General features: G+C 50.8%; 1 protein-coding gene across 8 annotated transcripts in view; it reads right to left on the reverse strand.

Annotated features, from left to right (window-relative positions):
- The window catches only part of LOC130293362 (protein-arginine deiminase type-3-like), a 59699-nt gene that overhangs the window by 16325 nt on the left and 19791 nt on the right, over window positions 1-23583 (reverse strand). The window contains exon 1 of one of the 8 annotated variants that reach the window (XM_056541960.1): window positions 7132-7480. The exons of 6 other annotated variants lie outside the window; for them this stretch is intronic. The gene's annotated coding sequence lies outside the window, so the exon portion shown is untranslated. Of the gene's footprint in view, window positions 1-6631; window positions 6933-7131; window positions 7481-23583 lie in introns of those variants that run through there. One more of the 8 variants, XM_056541957.1, reaches the window with a different exon arrangement.

Below are 23583 nucleotides of genomic sequence, written 5' to 3' on the forward strand. Positions count from 1 at the left end.
GTCGTGGTGAGCAGTGCTGGAGGGGGTCGGTCGTGGTGAGCAGTGCTGGAGGGGGTCGGTCGTGGTGAGCAGTGCTGGAGGGGGCCGGTCGATGTGAGCAGTGCTGGAGGGGGCCGGTCGTGGTGAGCAGTGCTGGAGGGGGTCGGTCGTGGTGAGCAGTGCTGGAGGGGGTCGGTCGTGGTGAGCAGTGCTGGAGGGGGTCGGTCGTGGTGAGCAGTGCTGGAGGGGGTCGGTCGTGGTGGGCAGTGCTGGAGGGGGTCGGTCGTGGTGAGCAGTGCTGGAGGGGGCCGGTCGTGGTGGGCAGTGCTGGAGGGGGTCGGTCGTGGTGGGCAGTGCTGGAGGGGGTCGGTCGTGGTGGGCAGTGCTGGAGGGGGTCGGTCGTGGTGAGCAGTGCTGGAGGGGGTCGGTCGTGGTGAGAAGTGCTGGAGGGGGTCGGTCGTGGTGAGCAATGCTGGAGGGGGGTCGGTCGTGGTGAGCAATGCTGGAGGGGGTCGGTCGTGGTGAGCAGTGCTGGAGGGGGTCGATCGTGGTGAGCAGTGCTGGAGGGGGCCGGTCGTGGTGAGCAGTGCTGGAGGGGGTCGGTCGTGGTGAGCAGTGCTGGAGGGGGTCGGTCGTGGTGAGCAGTGCTGGAGGGGGTCGGTCGTGGTGAGCAGTGCTGGAGGGGGTCGGTCGTGGTGAGCAGTGCTGGAGGGGGTCGGTCGTGGCGAGCAGTGCTGGAGGGGGTCGGTCGTGGTGAGCAGTGCTGGAGGGGGTCGGTCGTGGTGAGCAGTGCTGGAGGGGGTCGGTCGTGGTGGGCAGTGCTGGAGGGGGTCGGTCGTGGTGGGCAGTGCTGGAGGGGGTCGGTCGTGGTGAGCAGTGCTGGAGGGGGTCGGTCGTGGTGAGCAGTGCTGGAGGGGGTAGGTCGTGGTGAGCAGTGCTGGAGGGGGTCGGTCGTGGTGGGCACTGCTGGAGGGGGTCGGTCGTGGTGAGCAGTGCTGGATGGGGTCGGTCGTGGTGAGAAGTGATGGAGGGGTCGGTCGTGGTGAGAAGTGATGGAGGGGTCGGTCGTGGTAAGCAGTGCTGGAGGGGGTCGTTGTGGTGAACAGTGCTGGAGGGGGTCGGTCGTGGTGAGCAGTGCTGGATGGGGTCGGTCGTGGTGAGAAGTGATGGAGGGGTCGGTCGTGGTGAGAAGTGATGGAGGGGTCGGTCGTGGTGAGAAGTGATGGAGGGGTCGGTCGTGGTGAGCAGTGCTGGAGGGGGTCGGTCGTGGTGGGCAGTGCTGGAGGGGGTCGGTCGTGGTGAGAAGTGCTGGAGGGGGTCGGTCGTGGTGAGCAGTGCTGGAGGGGGTCGGTCGTGGTGAGCAGTGCTGGAGGGGGTCGTTGTGGTGAACAGTGCTGGAGGGGGTCGGTCGTGGTGGGCACTGCTGGAGGGGGTCGGTCGTGGTGAGCAGTGCTGGAGGGGGTCGGTCGTGGTGAGAAGTGATGGAGGGGTCGGTCGTGGTGAGAAGTGATGGAGGGGTCGGTCGTGGTGAGCAGTGCTGGAGGGGGTCGGTCGTGGTGAGCAGTGCTGGAGGGGGTCGGTCGTGGTGAGCAGTGCTGGAGGGGGTCGGTCGTGGTGAGCAGTGCTGGAGGGGGTCGGTCGTGGTGAGCAGTGCTGGAGGGGGTCGGTCGTGGTGGGCACTGCTGGAGGGGGTCGGTCGTGGTGAGCAGTGCTGGAGGGGGTCGGTTGTGGTGAACAGTGCTGGAGGGGGTCGGTCGTGGTGAGCAGTGCTGGAGGGGGTCAGTCGTGGTGAGCAGTGCTGGAGGGGGTCAGTCGTGGTGAGAAGTGATGGAGGGGTCGGTCGTGGTAAGCAGTGCTGGAGGGGGTCGGTCGTGGTGAGCAGTGCTGGAGGGGGTCGTTGTGGTGAACAGTGCTGGAGGGGGTCGGTCGTGGTGAGAAGTGCTGGAGGGGGTCGGTCGTGGTGAGCAGTGCTGGAGGGGGTCGGTCATGGTGGGCAGTGCTGGAGGGGGTCGGTCGTGGTGAGCAGTGCTGGAGGGGGTCGGTCATGGTGGGCAGTGCTGGAGGGGGTCGGTCGTGGTGAGCAGTGCTGGAGGGGGTCGGTCGTGGTGGGCAGTGCTGGAGGGGGTCGGTCATGGTGAGCAGTGCTGGAGGGGGTCGGTCCTGGTGAGGACTTTATAGGGCAGATCCCCAGGACTGGCTAAGAGCAGATCCGGCGCTACCATAAGGCAGCTTAGGCAGCAGCCTCAGGGCACCAGCAGTGGAGGGGCGGAAAAACAAATCCTCCGCTGCTGGTGGGGGATTCGGATGAGAGGCTCCATCCAGCTGCCCCCATCAGAGGAGTCGGGTCTCTGGAGTGTAAAAAGATTTGTTGGAACGATCTGTAACATTTTCCAGTGCCGGAGTAAAAAGTAACTATTTTGTCATTTCATGCATACAGTGTGCAGAGGGTTCATTTGCTTGCACATTGCACTGCATTTCTCGTACAGCTGAGCCAGAATCTAGTCACAGTTCGGTCTCCTGGCCAATGAATGAGAAGCCAATCCCAACTCCACCCCCTAGCCTGGGAAAAGAGGTGGATCTGGATCTTTTGTAGCTGTAGCAAACGTCAGGCATACCTCCTGCGTATAGGTCCCATTGTCACTAGTCCTGTCTGCAACAAGGCTGAGCCTAGCCAAGTCCCGCTGCCAGGATATTTCTGCTTTTTAGCATTTATTCGAGAGGTTTGCAAGGATATGTTGTACAAGGACCTTGCTGGATCTTATACTTAGACCTCTGGTTGGACCGGTCACAATCTGTCAAGTCAGGGGGGGCGTCACGTGGATAGGCTGCTCCATGTGTTCTGCCACAAAAGTAAGTGGAGTGGAGTATACAAGTGTTTCCTAAGAAGAGTGCCTCCAGCTGTTGCAAAACTGCAACTCCCAGCATGCCTGGACAGCCACTGGCTGTCCGGGCATGCTGGGAGTTGCAGTTTTGCAACAGCTGGTGGCACCCTGCTTTGGAAACACTGTTCTGGCGGAAGGAAGGCTTCTCGACAGGCACAGAAGAGATTCTTTACTGTAAGAGCAGTGATTTAATGGAGCTCTATACCAGAGGAAGGGGTCATGTGATAGACACGTGCACCGACATGTACCGTCCCCGGAGCTGAGATAAGCGGCGCCTCCCTGGCTGATTAATATTCCAGAGGCAGCGATGATAGATTGTGATCACCTCATCCCTGATCTACTCAGAGGCCACAAAACAATTATCTCTTATTAATGGAGAGTTACAGGTCACAGCAGGTCAGGCTTGGATACGGCAGCTCAGAAAACGGCATCACACATCATAGGTTTAGATACAGCAGCTCAGCAGACAGTATCACACATGATAGGATTAGATACAGCAACTCAGCAAACGGTATCACACATCATAGGATTAGATACAGCAGCTCAACAGACAGTATCACACATGATAGGATTAGATACAGCAACTCAGCAAACGGTATCACACATCATAGGATTAGATACAGCAGCTCAACAGACAGTATCACACATGATAGGATTAGATACAGCAACTCAGCAAACGGTATCACACATCATAGGATTAGATACAGCAGCTCAGCAAACGGTATCACACATCATAGGATTAGATACAGCAACTCAGCAAACGGTATCACACATCATAGGATTAGATACAGCAACTCAGCAAACGGTATCACACATCATAGGATTAGATACAGCAGCTCAGCAAACGGTATCACACATAGGATTAGATACAGCAGCTCAGCAAACGGTATCACACATCATAGGATTAGATACAGCAACTCAGCAAACGGTATCACACATAGGATTAGATACAGCAGCTCAGCATACGGTATCACACATCATAGGATTAGATACAGCAGCTCAGCAAACGGTATCACACATAGGATTAGATACAGAAGCTCAGCAAACGGTATCACACATCATAGGATTAGATACAGCAGCTCAGCAGACAGTATTACAAATCATAGTATTAGATACAGCAGCTCAGAACACGGTATCACACATCATAGGTTTAGATACAGCAGCTCAGCAAACGGTATCACACATCATAGTATTAGATACAGAAGCTCAGCAAACGGTATCGCACGTCATACGATTAGATACAGCAGCTCAGCAAACGGTATCACACACGTTTAGATACGGCAGCTCAGCATACAGGACAGGAGAAGTGGTACTGTGCAGTGTGTATGTATGTATGTATATATATACAGTGGTCCCTCAACATATGATATTAATTGGTTCCAGGAGAACCATCATATGTTGAAACCATCATATGTCGAGTACATATGTCTATGTAAAAATGGTAATTGGTTCTGGGGCCTCGGAACCATTGTATGTTGAATACATATCTCTATGGGAAACTGCTAATTGGTTCTGGGATGACCATTGTATGTGGAGTGTATGGGGAGTGTTTAACAAACCAAGGTGCCTCCAGCTGTTGCACAACTACAACTCCCAGCATGCATGTACAGCCATTGACTGTCTGGGCATGCTGGGAGTTATAGTTTTGCAACAGCTGGAGGCACACTGATAGGTAAACATTGATGTATGGGGTGTATAGTGTGTCTATGTATTGTATGTGATGTGTGACGTTGTATACAGTACTGTACAGTTCTTTATATACCTTCAGGGGGGACAGACTGTCCTCCATTACCATCCTGCCGACTACAGCTCTATAGGAAAGGAAGGGGAGGGCAGCCAGCAGCTCATTGGATGCCTGCAGCAAGATGCTGAAGGCTATTGGCTATGGCTGCACTGGGGGGGGCGGGGATTACACGGAGCTCACAGTGGAAGCCTGTATGAGTTAGCAGGACAGCGTGTGAGTGACAGGAGGTAGAACGGGGCACACGGAGACATTATACAACTATCTGTCAGTTACTGAAGTTGTCAGCGCTGTCAGATAGCTGTTTGTACGATGGCCCCGACACACAGCAGCATCATATGTCGAGGCTGCCTTCAACATACGATGGGCTCATATGCCTATATACCTATATACACACCACATACCTATATACACACCACAACCTATATACACACCACATACCTATATACACACCACATACCTATATACACACCACATACCTATATACACACCACATACCTATATACACACACCACAACCTATATACACACACCACATACCTATATACACACACACACCACAACCTATATACACACCACATACCTATATACACACCACATACCTATATACACACTACATACCTATATACACACCACATACCTATATACACACACCACATACCTATATACACACTACATACCTATATACACACACACCACAACCTATATAAACTATATATACACCACAACCTATATACACACTACATACCTATATACACACCACAACCTATATACACACCACAACCTATATACACACACCACATACCTATATACACACACCACAACCTATATACACACACACCACAACCTATATACACACACACCACATACCTATATACACACCACAACCTATATACACACCACATACCTATATACACACCACATACCTATATACACACCACATACCTATATACACACACCACAACCTATATACACACACTACATACCTATATACACACACCACAACCTATATAAACTATATATACACCCCAACCTATATACACACATCACATACCTATACACACACAGAACATATACCTATACCATTTTTTTTTATATATAATATACACACACAAAAACAATAATCAACAAAATAAGAATTCACTCATCATATGCCCACCTTCCCTATAACCTACACAAAATATACAAACTATAAATCAAATATTATAACCTTATTCATAATACTCTCAATACTCCTATACATATATACAACCCCCATACATATATACAACCTTCATACATATAAACATACCCTATACATATATACAACCCCTATACATATATACAGTCCCTATACATATATACAACCCCTCTACATATATACAACCCCTATACATATATACAACCCCCATACATATATACAACCTTCATACATATAAACATACCCTATACATATATACAACCCTTATACATATATACAGTCCCTATACATATATACAACCCCTCTACATATATACAACCCCTATACAATACTTTCCCTATACACATATAAAACCCCTATACAATATACAGTCCTTATACATATACAAGCCCTATGCTTATATACAACCCCTATACATATATACAACCCCTATACAATATACAGTCCTTATACATATACAACCCCTATGCTTATATATAACCCCTATACATATATATAACCCCTATACAATATACAGTCCTTATACATATACAACCCCTATACATATATACAACTTCTATACATATATACAACTCCTACACATACAACCCCTATACAATATACAGTCCCTACACGATAACACCAACCCCTCAGGGCTCCGGTTCGATGTCTGTAGCCGTCTACATCTTTTCCTCTTGATCAAAACAAAAATGTCTGGTGACAGCTTCAGCCGATCACCATGGAGGAGACTACTCGGTTAGGGCACCTTAAAGGAGAACCCCCTCCACAGGGAAGAGGCTGCAAATGCCCCAAACTTTTCATACTCCAAAGAACGAACCTTCACCAGGTCACCGAGAGTGTTCCTACAAACCTCGTCCACGGGGAGGATTTTCTGTCTCGTCGACACTAAACACCTCGCTTGCCACGTGTGATACCTGACCACTGCGCTGACTATAAATGAAGTGCACCGGTCCTGAACACCCAGATCTTTGAAAGCCCCATAAAGCCACCCAGCATAGGAAAGGGCAGCCAGCCGCGGCCAGCCGATGGAAGCTCCCACCCTTTGATATACGTCTATATTAAAAGGGCACTGAAGCAGGAAGTGGTCCATGTCCTCCAGCACACCCCCACACTCCTCCCGGGGACAACCCTTTTCATCGGAGTTCCTGTACTTCAGATTGCCCCTTACATATAGATTACCATGGAAGCCTCGCCAGGCCAGGTCCCAAAACTTCAAGGGGATCATAGGTGAATTTAAAAGAGCCAACCCAATCCCTTGATCTGACCTGGGCAATCCATGAGGGCCAGTGGTTTCTGGAAATGAGTCAGCAAGACCCTGTTATCGAGGATTTTCCTTGGCAGAGTTCTTACCTCCCACATCCCCAGCCCCCACTTCCTGATGACCTTCAGAACCAGTGCAGCATAAGTCGGGAGATGCCCGTGTGAAGTGCGAAGATCCTTCACTTGACCGCCTCTCTCCCATTCCTGGAAGAAAGGCTGAAACCATCTCCTGCAAGAGACTACCCACGGAGGAGCCCTCTCTGTCCAGAGGTTTGATATATTGGTCTTTAAAAAGGTATTCACTACGAATACCACTGGCTTGACCATACCCAACCCGCCTAGTCTCCTCGTGCGGTAAGTCACCTCCCTCTTAATTAGTCTGTTACCCCACAACATTAGAAAGAACAGACTGTAGATCCGGGACCAGAGAGGTTCTGGCAAAAGGCTGACATTGCCCAAATAGATTAACAACGGGAGCAAGAAAGACCTGATCAAGAAGACCCTTTCCCTAAAGGTCAAAGACCAACCTTTCCACTGTTCCACTCTTTTGGAGACATCTTCCAATCTGCTTTCCCAATTTCGTGTGGGGTAATCCCCGGGACCAAATTCGATGCCCAGAATTTTTGCAGATTCCTGGGGCACAGGGAGGGTGTCCGGGAGACAAAACTCAGGGTCTCCTTCTCCCAACCAAAGACTTTTGCACTTGTCCTGGTTGATCTTAGACCCGGATGCCTCCGAGTAGCAATCCACCTCTGACATCACCCATTCCGCCTCCCCTTGCGAAGAGACAAAAATGGAGACGTCATCAGCGTATGCCACTACCCTTAAGGCAGAATCTGGCACCGCCGGGTCCATCCTCACCCCCGCCAATGGTCCCCGATCGATCCTTTGAAGGAAGGGGTCGATCGCAAACACAAAGCAAAGGGCTTAACGGACAGCCTTGATGCACACCAGACTCCACCCCAAAAGGGCGGCCCACCCAACCGTTTACCAATGGAAAAGTCTCAGCCTCTGCATACAATGTTCTCAGCCAATCCATAAACCCTCCCAGCAGACCGTATTTCAACAGAGTGGACCAGAGATACTCATGATCAACTCGATCAAAAGCCTTTGCCTGGTCCAAGGACAGCAGAAACCCCTTCCAGTGACCAGCCCGAACCTGCTCCACGGCCTCGCGGACACCCAGTACCACACTAAAAGTGCTACGACCGGGAACAGGGCAGTGCTGGGACCCCAAAAGGAGCTGGGGTGCAAATTTCACCAACCTGTTGAAGAGCATTTTTGCCAGGATCTTTCTGTCCACATTGAGAAGCGCTATGGGACGCCAATTCTCAATGTGGGATGAATCTTTACCCTTTGACAGGGTGATCAGCGCTGACCTCCTCATTGACTTCGGCAGAGTGCCCGAGGATAGACACTCATTTATTACTTCAGTCAAGAGGGGAACCAAAGTGTCCTTAAAGGTCTTATAAAACTCGGATGTTAAGCCATCCGGCCCTGGAGACTTTTTGAGGGCAAGCCTCTCAATCGCCAGCTTCACTTCCTCTTCTCTGTCAAAACACTAAGAGAGGGGTCTACTCCTGACTGGGAAAAGGCATCAGCCAGGAAAGCCGACATCCTGCCCCGATCTAGATCCCTCTTCCCCAAAAGGTGCGAGTAAAAGGCTCTGACGACCTCCAGGATCCCCGATCTGGACTTGTTCAGAGATCCTGTACTATCGATCAGGCTGGTCACGATCTTACAATCCACTGACATCTTACAGCTCCGGCAAGGGTCAGGCGAGCGGTACTTCCCGTAATACCTCTTGAAAACCAAAGATGCGTGTCTATCATACTGGCACTTCTTTAGCAAAGATTTCACTCTGGAGATTTCCTCTCGGTCACCTCCAGTCAAGACAAGAACCTCGAGTTTCCTCCTTAGTTCCTGATAGAGGCGATCTCTATTCAGACTCCTAAGGTTCGCGGTCTGGCGGAAGAATCTCGCCGCCCGTTTTTTGAACATCTCCCACCACTCTGACTTAGTGCTGTATAAGTCCAGTAATGGTACCTGGCTCTGCAGAAACTCCTCAAAGGACCGTCTTATCTCCTTGACTTCCAGGAGAGACAAATTCAGCTTCCACAATCCCCTTCCCATCCCGGAGTCTCTGAAACAGTCAAAGAAAACATAATCAAACAGTGGTCGGAGAACTCCACCTCAACAACCTGCAAAGGTGAAGAGACAGACTCCTCCTTCAAAAAAACCTATCTATCCTAGACCTAATCTCTCTACCTCTAAAGTAAGTGAACCCACTGTGACCTGGGTTGTGCCGGATGTGGACGTCCACCAGGCGAGATTCACTAGCTATTCTATTCAAGGCGACGCTATCGTAATCTAGCCGATCTCTGGAGCCTCCCCTATCACGAGACCTTGTGACACTATCAAAGTTTCCTCCAAAGATGACCTGCCGGCTAGTAAAAAGTAGGGGCTTATCCTCATAAAGAGACTTTTCAGGTCCCACCTAGTCTGTGGACCATAGAGGTTTATAAGGCGGAGCTCTTGTCCCTTCATGAGGACGTCTAATACCAGACATCTCCCCATTTCTAGCTCGATTACACGTCTGCATTCTACCTGAGCGGTTTTAAAAAGAACTGCCACCCCGCTATACGGCTGGGCCGCAAGAGACCAGTGAGAGGGCCCATGGCGCCACTCACGCTTCAACTTATGGATAGCGGTTAGATCTGATAACCTGGTCTCCTGCAAAAATAAAATGTCTACCTCAATTCAGCCGAGAAACTCAAAGGCCGCAAATCTTGCCGCATCTGACTTTATGCTGGTGACATTAATACTCGCCAGCGTCAACGGGGAGGGTGCCGCCATCATGTGTGATCAAGCTAGACAGCCCTCTCCTTCCCTCCCCCTCCCTTACCCCGAGTGTCATCATCCGATTTCCCCACATTCCCCCCCTTTTTAAGCACACAGACATATCCATCATTTTTTCAGTGTTTCCCTCTTTTCCAGAGGTCACCTCCTGCACCTCACATGGTCCTGGGACAGCCCTCCCCCCCCCCGTTACCAGAGAAGAAGGCTTGACGCTTCCCGAAGGCCTCACTTCGGACACCGGTACCTCGTCCCCGGCCTCCTCATCTGAGGAGGAGATGTCATCCCTGAGGACTTGGTGCCGGTTAGGGCTATCTACCAGAGGGAAGCCGGTAGATCCTTCCGCTGGTACCTGGACAAGGGTAAGGGGGACTGAATGATCCCACTCCAAAGAAGGGTGGTCCTTCTCCTTCCTCTTCTTCACCCTCTTTTTTTTCTGGCACCCGATTTTCTCTTATTCTTTAGCCACTCTTTGCTCTCCTCATCCATACCCTCTCCTGGAGAGGAGGTAGCAGTGATGGCCCTTTTCTCCTCCTCTCTATCCAGTCTCCTGGCCTCCTCCTCCAGCTCACCATCCCTCAGGTCCTCAGCAGAATCCACCATCTCAGGGTCAGGTAAAGCCCCCTCAGCTGCCACCTGAGGAGCCCCCTCCTTTTCCCTTTGGCGTGCCTCTAAACGCCTCAGCCTAGAAGGTGTTGTGGTAGGCCTCAGGGGTAGGGGTAGTACAGTCAGGGTATTGTTTCAGTTTATCAGGGATTAATGTTAATCCTATAGTTCGTGACGCCAGGCTGAGGGCTAGTATGCTGAGATGATTCTCTGGCCTATCGGCGCCCTTCCCAGTAACGACAGGTGCATAAGAATAAAGACTGAAAGTCCACAAGGTAGTTGAATTTGAACTTGCATAAACTTTACTTAACGGCTTGCGGTACATCCACAGAGTAGTAAGTCTCAATCAAACAGTCTCTATATACTTCAGTGACTGACAGATGTTGCGGACCTTGACTTTAGATAATAGTCTCTGAATTTAGGGTATATTGCGAAGATCCATCCGGATTTAGGGGATAGATAAGGTCCGGTGGTCTTGCAGAGTGTTTAGGGATTGATACACTCACAATTTAGAAGAGAACAGCCGTCGCCGCAAGGCTAAGGCCTAGACTCACTGATGACAGCAGCGCAGATCCTTTCTCGTCAACAGCCAGGAACCAAGAGAGAGATTAATGGCCGCCGCGCCCTTATATGGGCAGGGGCGGGGCCGTTTTGATTGGTCCAATCATCTGTCACTCACCGTCACAAAGGAGCAAAGGTGCAATACGTCACAAGGACCTCCAAAGGTCCTCAAGCAGAATACCATAGAGTTTACCTGATCACGTGACCCGCAGGTCCTGCTACGCTCCGGACAGGTAATTAACTATTTCCATACATTTACACAGTTGGACTTTTATAAATAAGGAACATATGGGGAGGTTAACGACTATATGGGTGAGAGGTGACAAGGGGTAGACTATACACAAGGACCCCCAACGTCCTATAAACAGGTACCGTATAGGATGCGGTACCGGGACACCACAGTGTCATTCTTTTCTTCCTTGGACCAGTAGTCTCCCCCATCTCCGCCGGTACCCTCTCCAGTGGAGTCAGCATCTCGGCTAACCCCAGCTGGAGATTCGACCGCATTGTCAAAAGAGACCGGACAGCGGCTGAAGGGGTGACCAAGGTCACCACACAGGTGACAACGAATGTCCCCACAGGTTGTGGCGAGATATCCTATCTATGGCAGACCTTCGGCTGTCCCTGGTAGAAAACCAGGATCCTGTCCCTCCCCAGAAAAGTCGAGGAGGGAATGTGGGTGACAGAATTACCTGAAATCTTCAACTTGACCATGAAGGTCCAGGCCCCCGACCAGATACCCTGTTACCGAATTCATCCCTGTTCTTCTGGGGAATGCTGACCACCTCTCCATAACGCCCAATCCAGGTCATGATATCTATGCAAGAAAGAGATTCGTTACACGTTAATACCGCCACTTTCTTGATGTTATTCTGGTGAGAAATTGCCTGGACAGCAAAATCTCGCCACTCGGGTTCTATCTTTGCCAGCTCGTACTGAGACCAAAAGAGCTTGAAACCTTCTGCCCGGACAAAGCTGACATCAAAAAATGGGGTACAATGAGGATGCATCAGGGCAAAGATTTCACCTGCCCTGAAATCCATCTTGAGGAGGAGCCCAACTACTTTTGTCCTGTTTGGACAGGTATCACTGCCCCTCCACATAAGACGGACCACATTCCTCCTGGGGACCCCAGACTCGGCTGTGGGGAGTGACCATGACTCCTCTCCTTTGCTCTCGGAAGGCCCCAAGGCCGTGCCTCTCTATCCAAAAGGACAGTTCTACCTGTCTACCCTCTACAGTTATAGATATATCCCCCCTCCGCAAGGCCTCCAGAAAGCGTCTCTGAAGGTCACTATTTCCAGGACCAGAGGGTGCAGGATTCCCATGAGACCCACTGGCCCTGGCAGCAACACTGGCATAACGCCTGTTGGGTACCTCTGATGGACCAACCACTCCAGCATCCTTTTCACTCCCCACAAAATCCATACTCTCCCCCCCCCCCCCTCTTACACTCAGCACAGAATCCATACTCTCCCCCCCCCCTCTTACACTCAGCACAGAATCCATACTCTCCCCCCCCCTCTCACTCACACATCCTCTCCATCCATCCTCTCATCATCCTTCCTATCCTCCCTCACTCCCTCTCCCCCATTCACACCTCCATTCAGTCCTGCACCAGACCCCACAGACAGATCTCCCGTACCTACAGTATTTACAGTATCCACAGCATTTACACTATGTACAGCATTTACAGTACCTACAGTATATACAGATTTGACCTCGGCGTCCTCGGGTGATCCTGTCTTGCTCCGCCGCAATAACAGACTCTGACTGGTCAGGAACCCCTTCTGCTTAACCGACCACAGGAAAGTCCTTTGGGGCCGGAGGCCATCCAGAAACAGTTTTTATAATATTGTCCATAGAACCTCCTGTCCCCACGGGTTTGAGGACAATCCCTTTCATGTTTTCAATGGCTTTAGCAGCCGCCGTAGCCAGTCCAGCCTTGGCCGGTTTTATTATCCCTGTCGAGGTGCCACCTGCCCCAACCACAGATGAGGTTCCCCCTTGAGAAGCCTCTGCAGGTGACACCGCGACAGCAGACATCACACCATCTGCAGACCCCCACCACGGGCCACTAGGCGCCCCATAGTGCCGCTTATCTCCGCCCTCGCTCCTAATCTCCGGCACCAGAACCAAAGCTTTACCACTGTCCGCCTTGCCCTGGCCTGTGCAGAAGAAAAGCAGCCCCCCGCTGGGGTGCTGACCTCACCAAACATGTCTGGCTTCACAGCCGAAACCGCCCCGACACTTTTACCGCTACTACAAGCTGAAACAGTGTCACATGACTCTCCTGTAGGAACCTCCATACTCTGCCCACTCCTCTTCCCCTGCACAGAACCCACTGCAGGGCCCTGACTAGGTGGAGCTGGGGAAAGGGGGGCATAGGAGAATGTAACCGACTCACCCCTTCTTGTCGCTTTTCCTCTTTCTCCTCCTCTCCTCCTCATCCGGTACAGGGTCTTCTCCAAAGGTAAATTTCTCCAGATGTACCGGAGACTCCATCTCCCTGATGACCGCCATGAGTCTCCCCCTGGGGTCACTGCTGTCCTCCTCCGAGCTCCTCCCGGATCTTGGCGCTGAGGATGGAGGTGCTTGTCCGGGGCAGATCCCGCTCTGAGACCCCTGCGATGGATCCTGGGTCATAATGGGGTCATCATCCTCCTCCGCTCCAACCGTAGGGTCACCTAACCCCTTCATTTCCTCAAACCTCTCCTGGTTAACTTAGCTTTTCCAGAAAAGGACCGCTGTTGGTCTGGATGTCCATCCGTTTCTTTTCAATCATGTTAATTTCAGTTTTTATCTTTGTAATGTCCTTATTGGCCTCTGCACGCTTGCTCTCGGACACTGTGTTTGCCCGCACTCGAGCGCATTTCAGCTCTGCCCTCAATGGCACTTCTTGAGCTATAGTCCCTGACAGACTCCTGGGGCCTCCGCACACCCCAATCCTTCACACTCAAGTTTTCCACCAAAACCTCTCGGCTTAGGCTTGGATCCAGAGGGGGGGGGGGGGGGGGGGGGGGGTATGGCGGGAAAAACATTGCTGCTTCCCCCGCCAGGTCTCCTCACCCCCTCTGAACAGGCCGGTCGCTGTGCGTCCTCCGTCCCCGTCGGCCTACTCCGGGAACCAGAGGCCTGGGACTTTCTCTCCTCCTGCATCCAAAGAAACCTACTCCCCCAGGCAGAAGGGAGCAGGAACCAGGAGCCACTCAGATCGCCTCCCAGCAGCAGCACTGACTCTACAGACCAACCACACCCGATCCACCTGAGGATTACACCCAGTATACAGGACAGGGGAAGTGGTACTGTGCAGTGTTTATATACTGAGGATTACACCCAGAATACGGTACTGTGAAGTGTCTGTATAAACAGGAAGTGGTACTGTGAAGTGTTTGTATAAACAGGAAGTGGTACTGTGCACAGTTTTATAGGCAATAAACAGCAGTAAATGTCCCATCTATCATCTGTGACGGGTTGGGTGAGGCGTCACTGACAGCTGATGATATATTGGGATACATTCCTCCTAATCATTATAATTATATAATACATTTTCCTTCTACCGGTGACCTCGCTCTGTCACTCGCGGTATTTTCTATTGACTCGTGTGCGCCAATTACACGGTAATAATTACCAATTCATAGTCAGCAGCGCAGAGTATTTCAGGAGAGGAGTGCGCTGATCTGTATGGATGTACCTGACCCAGTGTTATACAGAGCAGCGCAGAGTATTTCAGGAGAGGAGTGCGCTGATCTGTATGGATGTACCTGACCCAGTGTTATACAGAGCAGCGCAGAGTATTTCAGGAGAGGAGTGCGCTGATCTGTATGGATGTACTGGACCCAGTGTTATACAGAGCAGCGCAGAGTATTTCAGGAGAGGAGTGCGCTGATCTGTATGGATGTACTGGACCCAGTGTTATACAGAGCAGCACAGAGTATTTCAGGAGAGGAGTGCGCTGATCTGTATGGATGTACTGGACCCAGTGTTATACAGAGCAGCGCAGAGTATTTCAGGAGAGGAGTGCGCTGATCTGTATGGATGTACTGGACCCAGTGTTATACAGAGCAGCGCAGAGTATTTCAGGAGAGGAGTGCGCTGATCTGTATGGATGTACTGGACCCAGTGTTATACAGAGCAGCGCAGAGTATTTCAGGAGAGGAGTGCGCTGATCTGTATGGATGTACTGGACCCAGTGTTATACAGAGCAGCGCAGAGTATTTCAGGAGAGGAGTGCGCTGATCTGTATGGATGTACCGGACCCAGTGTTATACAGAGCAGCGCAGAGTATTTCAGGAGAGGAGTGCGCTGATCTGTATGGATGTACTGGACCCAGTGTTATACAGAGCAGCACAGAGTATTTCAGGAGAGGAGTGCGCTGATCTGTATGGATGTACTGGACCCAGTGTTATACAGAGCAGCGCAGAGTATTTCAGGAGAGGAGTGCGCTGATCTGTATGGATGTACTGGACCCAGTGTTATACAGAGCAGCGCAGAGTATTTCAGGAGAGGAGTGCGCTGATCTGTATGGATGTACCGGACCCAGTGTTATACAGAGCAGCGCAGAGTATTTCAGGAGAGGAGAGCGCTGATCTGTATGGATGTACTGGACCCAGTGTTATACAGAGCAGCGCAGAGTATTTCAGGAGAGGAGTGCGCTGATCTGTATGGATGTACTGGACCCAGTGTTATACAGAGCAGCACAGAGTATTTCAGGAGAGGAGTGCGCTGATCTGTATGGATGTACTGGACCCAGTGTTATACAGAGCAGCGCAGAGTATTTCAGGAGAGGAGTGCGCTGATCTGTATGGATGTACTGGACCCAGTGTTATACAGAGCAGCGCAGAGTATTTCAGGAGAGGAGTGCACTGATCTGTATGGATGTACCTGACCCAGTGTTATACAGAGCAGCGCAGAGTATTTCAGGAGAGTAGTGCGCTGATCTGTATGGATGTACTGGACCCAGTGTTATACAGAGCAGCGCAGAGTATTTCAGGAGAGGAGTGCGCTGATCTGTATGGATGTACTGGACCCAGTGTTATACAGAGCAGCGCAGAGTATTTCAGGAGAGGAGTGCGCTGATCTGTATGGATGTACTGGACCCAGTGTTATACAGAGCAGCACAGAGCGTTTCAGGAGAGGAGTGCGCTGATCTGTATGGATGTACTGGACCCAGTGTTATACAGAGCAGCACAGAGTATTTCAGGAGAGGAGTGCGCTGATCTGAATGGATGTACTGGACCCATTGTTATACAGAGCAGCGCAGAGTATTTCAGGAGAGGAGTGCGCTGATCTGTATGGATGTACTGGACCCAGTGTTATACAGAGCAGCGCAGAGTATTTCAGGAGAGGAGTGCGCTGATCTGTATGGATGTACTGGACCCAGTGTTATACAGAGCAGCGCAGAGTATTTCAGGAGAGGAGTGCGCTGATCTGTATGGATGTACTGGACCCAGTGTTATACAGAGCAGCACAGAGCGTTTCAGGTGAGGAGTGCGCTGATCTGTATGGATGTACTGGACCCAGTGTTATACAGAGCAGCACAGAGTATTTCAGGAGAGGAGTGCGCTGATCTGTATGGATGTACCTGACCCAGTGTTATACAGAGCAGCGCAGAGTATTTCAGGAGAGGAGTGCACTGATCTGTATAGATGTACCTGACCCAGTGTTATACAGAGCAGCGCAGAGTATTTCAGGAGAGGAGTGCGCTGATCTGTATGGATGTACTGGACCCAGTGTTATACAGAGCAGCACAGAGCATTTCAGGAGAGGAGTGCGCTGATCTGTATAGATGTACCTGACCCAGTGTTATACAGAGCAGCGCAGAGTATTTCAGGAGAGGAGTGCGCTGATCTGTATGGATGTACTGGACCCAGTGTTATACAGAGCAGCACAGAGCATTTCAGGAGAGGAGTGCGCTGATCTGTATAGATGTACCTGACCCAGTGTTATACAGAGCAGCGCAGAGTATTTCAGGAGAGGAGTGCGCTGATCTGTATGGATGTACTGGACCCAGTGTTATACAGAGCAGCGCAGAGTATTTCAGGAGAGGAGTGCGCTGATCTGTATGGATGTACCTGACCCAGTGTTATACAGAGCAGCACAGAGTATTTCAGGAGAGGAGTGCGCTGAACTGTATGGATGTACCGGACCCAGTGTTATACAGAGCAGCGCAGAGTATTTCAGGAGAGGAGTGCGCTGATCTGTATGGATGTACCGGACCCAGTGTTATACAGAGCAGCGCAGAGTATTCAGGAGAGGAGTGCGCTGATCTGTATGGATGTACCGGACCCAGTGTTATACAGAGCAGCACAGAGTATTTCAGGAGAGGAGTGCGCTGATCTGTATGGATGTACTGGACCCAGTGTTATACAGAGCAGCGCAGAGTATTTCAGGAGAGGAGTGCGCTGATCTGTATGGATGTACTGGACCCAGTGTTATACAGAGCAGCGCAGAGTATTTCAGGAGAGGAGTGCGCTGATCTGTATGGATGTACTGGACCCAGTGTTATACAGAGCAGCACAGAGTATTTCAGGAGAGGAGTGCGCTGATCTGTATGGATGTACCGGACCCAGTGTTATACAGAGCAGCACAGAGTATTTCAGGAGAGGAGTGCGCTGATCTGTATGGATGTACTGGACCCAGTGTTATACAGAGCAGCGCAGAGTATTTCAGGTGAGGAGTGCGCTGATCTGTATGGATGTACTGGACCCAGTGTTATACAGAGCAGCGCAGAGTATTTCAGGAGAGGAGTGCGCTGATCTGTATGGATGTACCGGACCCAGTGTTATACAGAGCAGCGCAGAGTATTTCAGGAGAGGAGTGCGCTGATCTGTATGGATGTACTGGACCCAGTGTTATACAGAGCAGCACAGAGCGTTTCAGGAGAGGAGTGCGCTGATCTGTATGGATGTACTGGACCCAGTGTTATACAGAGCAGCGCAGAGTATTTCAGGGGAGGAGTGTGCTGATCTGTATGGATGTACTGGACCCAGTGTTATACAGAGCAGCACAGAGTATTTCAGGAGAGGAGTGCGCTGATCTGTATAGATGTACCTGACCCAGTGTTATACAGAGCAGCGCAGAGTATTTCAGGAGAGGAGTGCACTGATCTGTATGGATGTACTGGACCCAGTGTTATACAGAGCAGCGCAGAGTATTTCAGGAGAGGAGTGCGCTGATCTGTATGGATGTACTGGACCCAGTGTTATACAGAGCAGCGCAGAGTATTTCAGGAGAGGAGTGCGCTGATCTGTATGGATGTACTGGACCCAGTGTTATACAGAGCAGCGCAGAGTATTTCAGGAGAGGAGTGCGCTGATCTGTATGGATGTATCGGACCCAGTGTTATACAGAGCAGCGCAGAGTATTTCAGGAGAGGAGTGCGCTGATCTGTATGGATGTACCGGACCCAGTGTTATACAGAGCAGCGCAGAGTATTTCAGGAGAGGAGTGCGCTGATCTGTATGGATGTACTGGACCCAGTGTTATACAGAGCAGCGCAGAGTATTTCAGGAGAGGAGTGCGCTGATCTGTATGGATGTACTGGACCCAGTGTTATACAGAGCAGCGCAGAGTATTTCAGGAGAGGAGTGCACTGATCTGTATGGATGTACCTGACCCAGTGTTATACAGAGCAGCACAGAGTATTTCAGGAGAGGAGTGCGCTGATCTGTATGGATGTACTGGACCCAGTGTTATACAGAGCAGCGCAGAGTATTTCAGGAGAGGAGTGCGCTGATCTGTATGGATGTACCGGACCCAGTGTTATACAGAGCAGCGCAGAGTATTTCAGGAGAGGAGTGCGCTGATCTGTATGGATGTACTGGACCCAGTGTTATACAGAGCAGCGCAGAGTATTTCAGGAGAGGAGTGCGCTGATCTGTATGGATGTACTGGACCCAGTGTTATACAGAGCAGCGCAGAGTATTTCAGGAGAGGAGTGCGCTGATCTGTATGGATGTACTGGACCCAGTGTTATACAGAGCAGCACAGAGTATTTCAGGAGAGGAGTGCGCTGATCTGTATGGATGTACCGGACCCAGTGTTATACAGAGCAGCACAGAGTATTTCAGGAGAGGAGTGCGCTGATCTGTATGGATGTACTGGACCCAGTGTTATACAGAGCAGCACAGAGTATTTCAGGAGAGGAGTGCGCTGATCTGTATGGATGTACTGGACCCAGTGTTATACAGAGCAGCACAGAGCATTTCAGGAGAGGAGTGCGCTGATCTGTATAGATGTACCTGACCCAGTGTTATACAGAGCAGCGCAGAGTATTTCAGGAGAGGAGTGCGCTGATCTGTATGGATGTACCGGACCCAGTGTTATACAGAGCAGCGCAGAGTATTTCAGGTGAGGAGTGCGCTGATCTGTATGGATGTACTGGACCCAGCGTTATACAGAGCAGCACAGAGTATTTCAGGAGAGGAGTGCGCTGATCTGTATGGATGTACCGGACCCAGTGTTATACAGAGCAGCGCAGAGTATTTCAGGGGAGGAGTGCGCTGATCTGTATGGATGTACTGGACCCAGTGTTATACAGAGCAGCACAGAGTATTTCAGGGGAGGAGTGCGCTGATCTGTATGGATGTACCGGACCCAGTGTTATACAGAGCAGCGCAGAGTATTTCAGGAGAGGAGTGCGCTGATCTGTATGGATGTACTGGACCCAGTGTTATACAGAGCAGCGCAGAGTATTTCAGGAGAGGAGTGCGCTGATCTGTATGGATGTACTGGACCCAGTGTTATACAGAGCAGCACAGAGCGTTTCAGGAGAGGAGTGCGCTGATCTGTATGGATGTACTGGACCCAGTGTTATACAGAGCAGCACAGAGTATTTCAGGAGAGGAGTGCGCTGATCTGTATGGATGTACTGGACCCAGTGTTATACAGAGCAGCGCAGAGTATTTCAGGGGAGGAGTGCGCTGATCTGTATGGATGTACTGGACCCAGTGTTATACAGAGCAGCGCAGAGTATTTCAGGAGAGGAGTGCGCTGATCTGTATGGATGTACTGGACCCAGTGTTATACAGAGCAGCGCAGAGTATTTCAGGAGAGGAGTGCGCTGATCTGTATGGATGTACTGGACCCAGTGTTATACAGAGCAGCACAGAGTATTTCAGGAGAGGAGTGCGCTGATCTGTATGGATGTACTGGACCCAGTGTTATACAGAGCAGCGCAGAGTATTTCAGGAGAGGAGTGCGCTGATCTGTATGGATGTACTGGACCCAGTGTTATACAGAGCAGCGCAGAGTATTTCAGGTGAGGAGTGCGCTGATCTGTATGGATGTACTGGACCCAGTGTTATACAGAGCAGCGCAGAGTATTTCAGGAGAGGAGTGCGCTGATCTGTATGGATGTACTGGACCCAGTGTTATACAGAGCAGCGCAGAGTATTTCAGGAGAGGAGTGCGCTGATCTGTATGGATGTACTGGACCCAGTGTTATACAGAGCAGCACAGAGTATTTCAGGAGAGGAGTGCGCTGATCTGTATGGATGTACCGGACCCAGTGTTATACAGAGCAGCACAGAGTATTTCAGGAGAGGAGTGCGCTGATCTGTATGGATGTACTGGACCCAGTGTTATACAGAGCAGCACAGAGTATTTCAGGAGAGGAGTGCGCTGATCTGTATGGATGTACTGGACCCAGTGTTATACAGAGCAGCACAGAGTATTTCAGGAGAGGAGTGCGCTGATCTGTATGGATGTACTGGACCCAGTGTTATACAGAGCAGCGCAGAGTATTTCAGGAGAGGAGTGCGCTGATCTGTATGGATGTACTGGACCCAGTGTTATACAGAGCAGCGCAGAGTATTTCAGGTGAGGAGTGCGCTGATCTGTATGGATGTACCTGACCCAGTGTTATACAGAGCAGCGCAGAGTATTTCAGGAGAGGAGTGCGCTGATCTGTATGGATGTACCGGACCCAGTGTTATACAGAGCAGCACAGAGCATTTCAGGAGAGGAGTGCGCTGATCTGTATGGATGTACTGGACCCAGTGTTATACAGAGCAGCGCAGAGTATTTCAGGGGAGGAGTGCGCTGATCTGTATGGATGTACTGGACCCAGTGTTATACAGAGCAGCACAGAGTATTTCAGGGGAGGAGTGCGCTGATCTGTATGGATGTACTGGACCCAGTGTTATACAGAGCAGCGCAGAGCGTTTCAGGAGAGGAGTGCGCTGATCTGTATGGATGTACTGGACCCAGTGTTATACAGAGCAGCGCAGAGTATTTCAGGAGAGGAGTGCGCTGATCTGTATGGATGTACCGGACCCAGTGTTATACAGAGCAGCACAGAGTATTTCAGGAGAGGAGTGCGCTGATCTGTATGGATGTACCTGACCCAGTGTTATACAGAGCAGCGCAGAGTATTTCAGGAGAGGAGTGCGCTGATCTGTATGGATGTACTGGACCCAGTGTTATACAGAGCAGCGCAGAGCGTTTCAGGTGAGGAGTGCGCTGATCTGTATGGATGTACTGGACCCAGTGTTATACAGAGCAGCGCAGAGTATTTCAGGAGAGGAGTGCGCTGATCTGTATGGATGTACCGGACCCAGTGTTATACAGAGCAGCGCAGAGTATTTCAGGAGAGGAGTGCGCTGATCTGTATGGATGTACTGGACCCAGTGTTATACAGAGCAGCGCAGAGTATTTCAGGAGAGGAGTGCGCTGATCTGTATGGATGTACTGGACCCAGTGTTATACAGAGCAGCGCAGAGTATTTCAGGAGAGGAGTGCGCTGATCTGTATGGATGTACTGGACCCAGTGTTATACAGAGCAGCGCAGAGTATTTCAGGAGAGGAGTGCGCTGATCTGTATGGATGTACTGGACCCAGTGTTATACAGAGCAGCGCAGAGTATTTCAGGAGAGGAGTGCGCTGATCTGTATGGATGTACTGGACCCAGTGTTATACAGAGCAGCGCAGAGTATTTCAGGAGAGGAGTGCGCTGATCTGTATGGATGTACCTGACCCAGTGTTATACAGAGCAGCGCAGAGTATTTCAGGAGAGGAGTGCGCTGATCTGTATGGATGTACTGGACCCAGTGTTATACAGAGCAGCGCAGAGTATTTCAGGAGAGGAGTGCGCTGATCTGTATGGATGTACTGGACCCAGTGTTATACAGAGCAGCACAGAGTATTTCAGGAGAGGAGTGCGCTGATCTGTATGGATGTACCGGACCCAGTGTTATACAGAGCAGCACAGAGTATTTCAGGAGAGGAGTGCGCTGATCTGTATGGATGTACTGGACCCAGTGTTATACAGAGCAGCGCAGAGTATTTCAGGAGAGGAGTGCGCTGATCTGTATGGATGTACTGGACCCAGTGTTATACAGAGCAGCGCAGAGTATTTCAGGAGAGGAGTGCGCTGATCTGTATGGATGTACTGGACCCAGTGTTATACAGAGCAGCGCAGAGTATTTCAGGAGAGGAGTGCGCTGATCTGTATGGATGTACCGGACCCAGTGTTATACAGAGCAGCGCAGAGTATTTCAGGGGAGGAGTGCGCTGATCTGTATGGATGTACTGGACCCATTGTTATACAGAGCAGCACAGAGCGTTTCAGGAGAGGAGTGCGCTGATCTGTATGGATGTACTGGACCCAGTGTTATACAGAGCAGCACAGAGTATTTCAGGAGAGGAGTGCGCTGATCTGTATGGATGTACTGGACCCAGTGTTATACAGAGCAGCGCAGAGTATTTCAGGGGAGGAGTGCGCTGATCTGTATGGATGTACTGGACCCAGTGTTATACAGAGCAGCACAGAGTATTTCAGGAGAGGAGTGCGCTGATCTGTATGGATGTACCTGACCCAGTGTTATACAGAGCAGCACAGAGTATTTCAGGAGAGGAGTGCGCTGATCTGTATGGATGTACTGGACCCAGTGTTATACAGAGCAGCGCAGAGTATTTCAGGAGAGGAGTGCGCTGATCTGTATGGATGTACTGGACCCAGTGTTATACAGAGCAGCACAGAGCGTTTCAGGAGAGGAGTGCGCTGATCTGTATGGATGTACTGGACCCATTGTTATACAGAGCAGCACAGAGCGTTTCAGGAGAGGAGTGCGCTGATCTGTATGGATGTACTGGACCCAGTGTTATACAGAGCAGCACAGAGTATTTCAGGAGAGGAGTGCGCTGATCTGTATGGATGTACCGGACCCAGTGTTATACAGAGCAGCGCAGAGCGTTTCAGGAGACATCTCTCTTCTTGACTGACGGCCGCTCCATCCGGCGGGGTGGATTCGCTCCGGTGACATTTCCCACAGTCACACACAGGGGCACTTGTCACATTGTCGCTGACTGATGTCACTGCTATTATATTAATCTTATAATCGCCAGTTCCCTGACTCATCATGTCCGACAAATCTTCAAAAGGCTCCTGAGACAAGGTCGGAGGTCACTGCACTGCCCCGCGCCTCTTAATACTTCATCCCCCCCCCATGTCTTGGCTCTCCCAGCAGTTGGACCCCCAATTACTAGACATCAGACCCCTCTAATCATCATATAAGA

Source organism: Hyla sarda, chromosome 10 (genome assembly GCF_029499605.1).
Source record: "Hyla sarda isolate aHylSar1 chromosome 10, aHylSar1.hap1, whole genome shotgun sequence".
Taxonomy (NCBI): Eukaryota; Metazoa; Chordata; class Amphibia; order Anura; family Hylidae; genus Hyla; species Hyla sarda.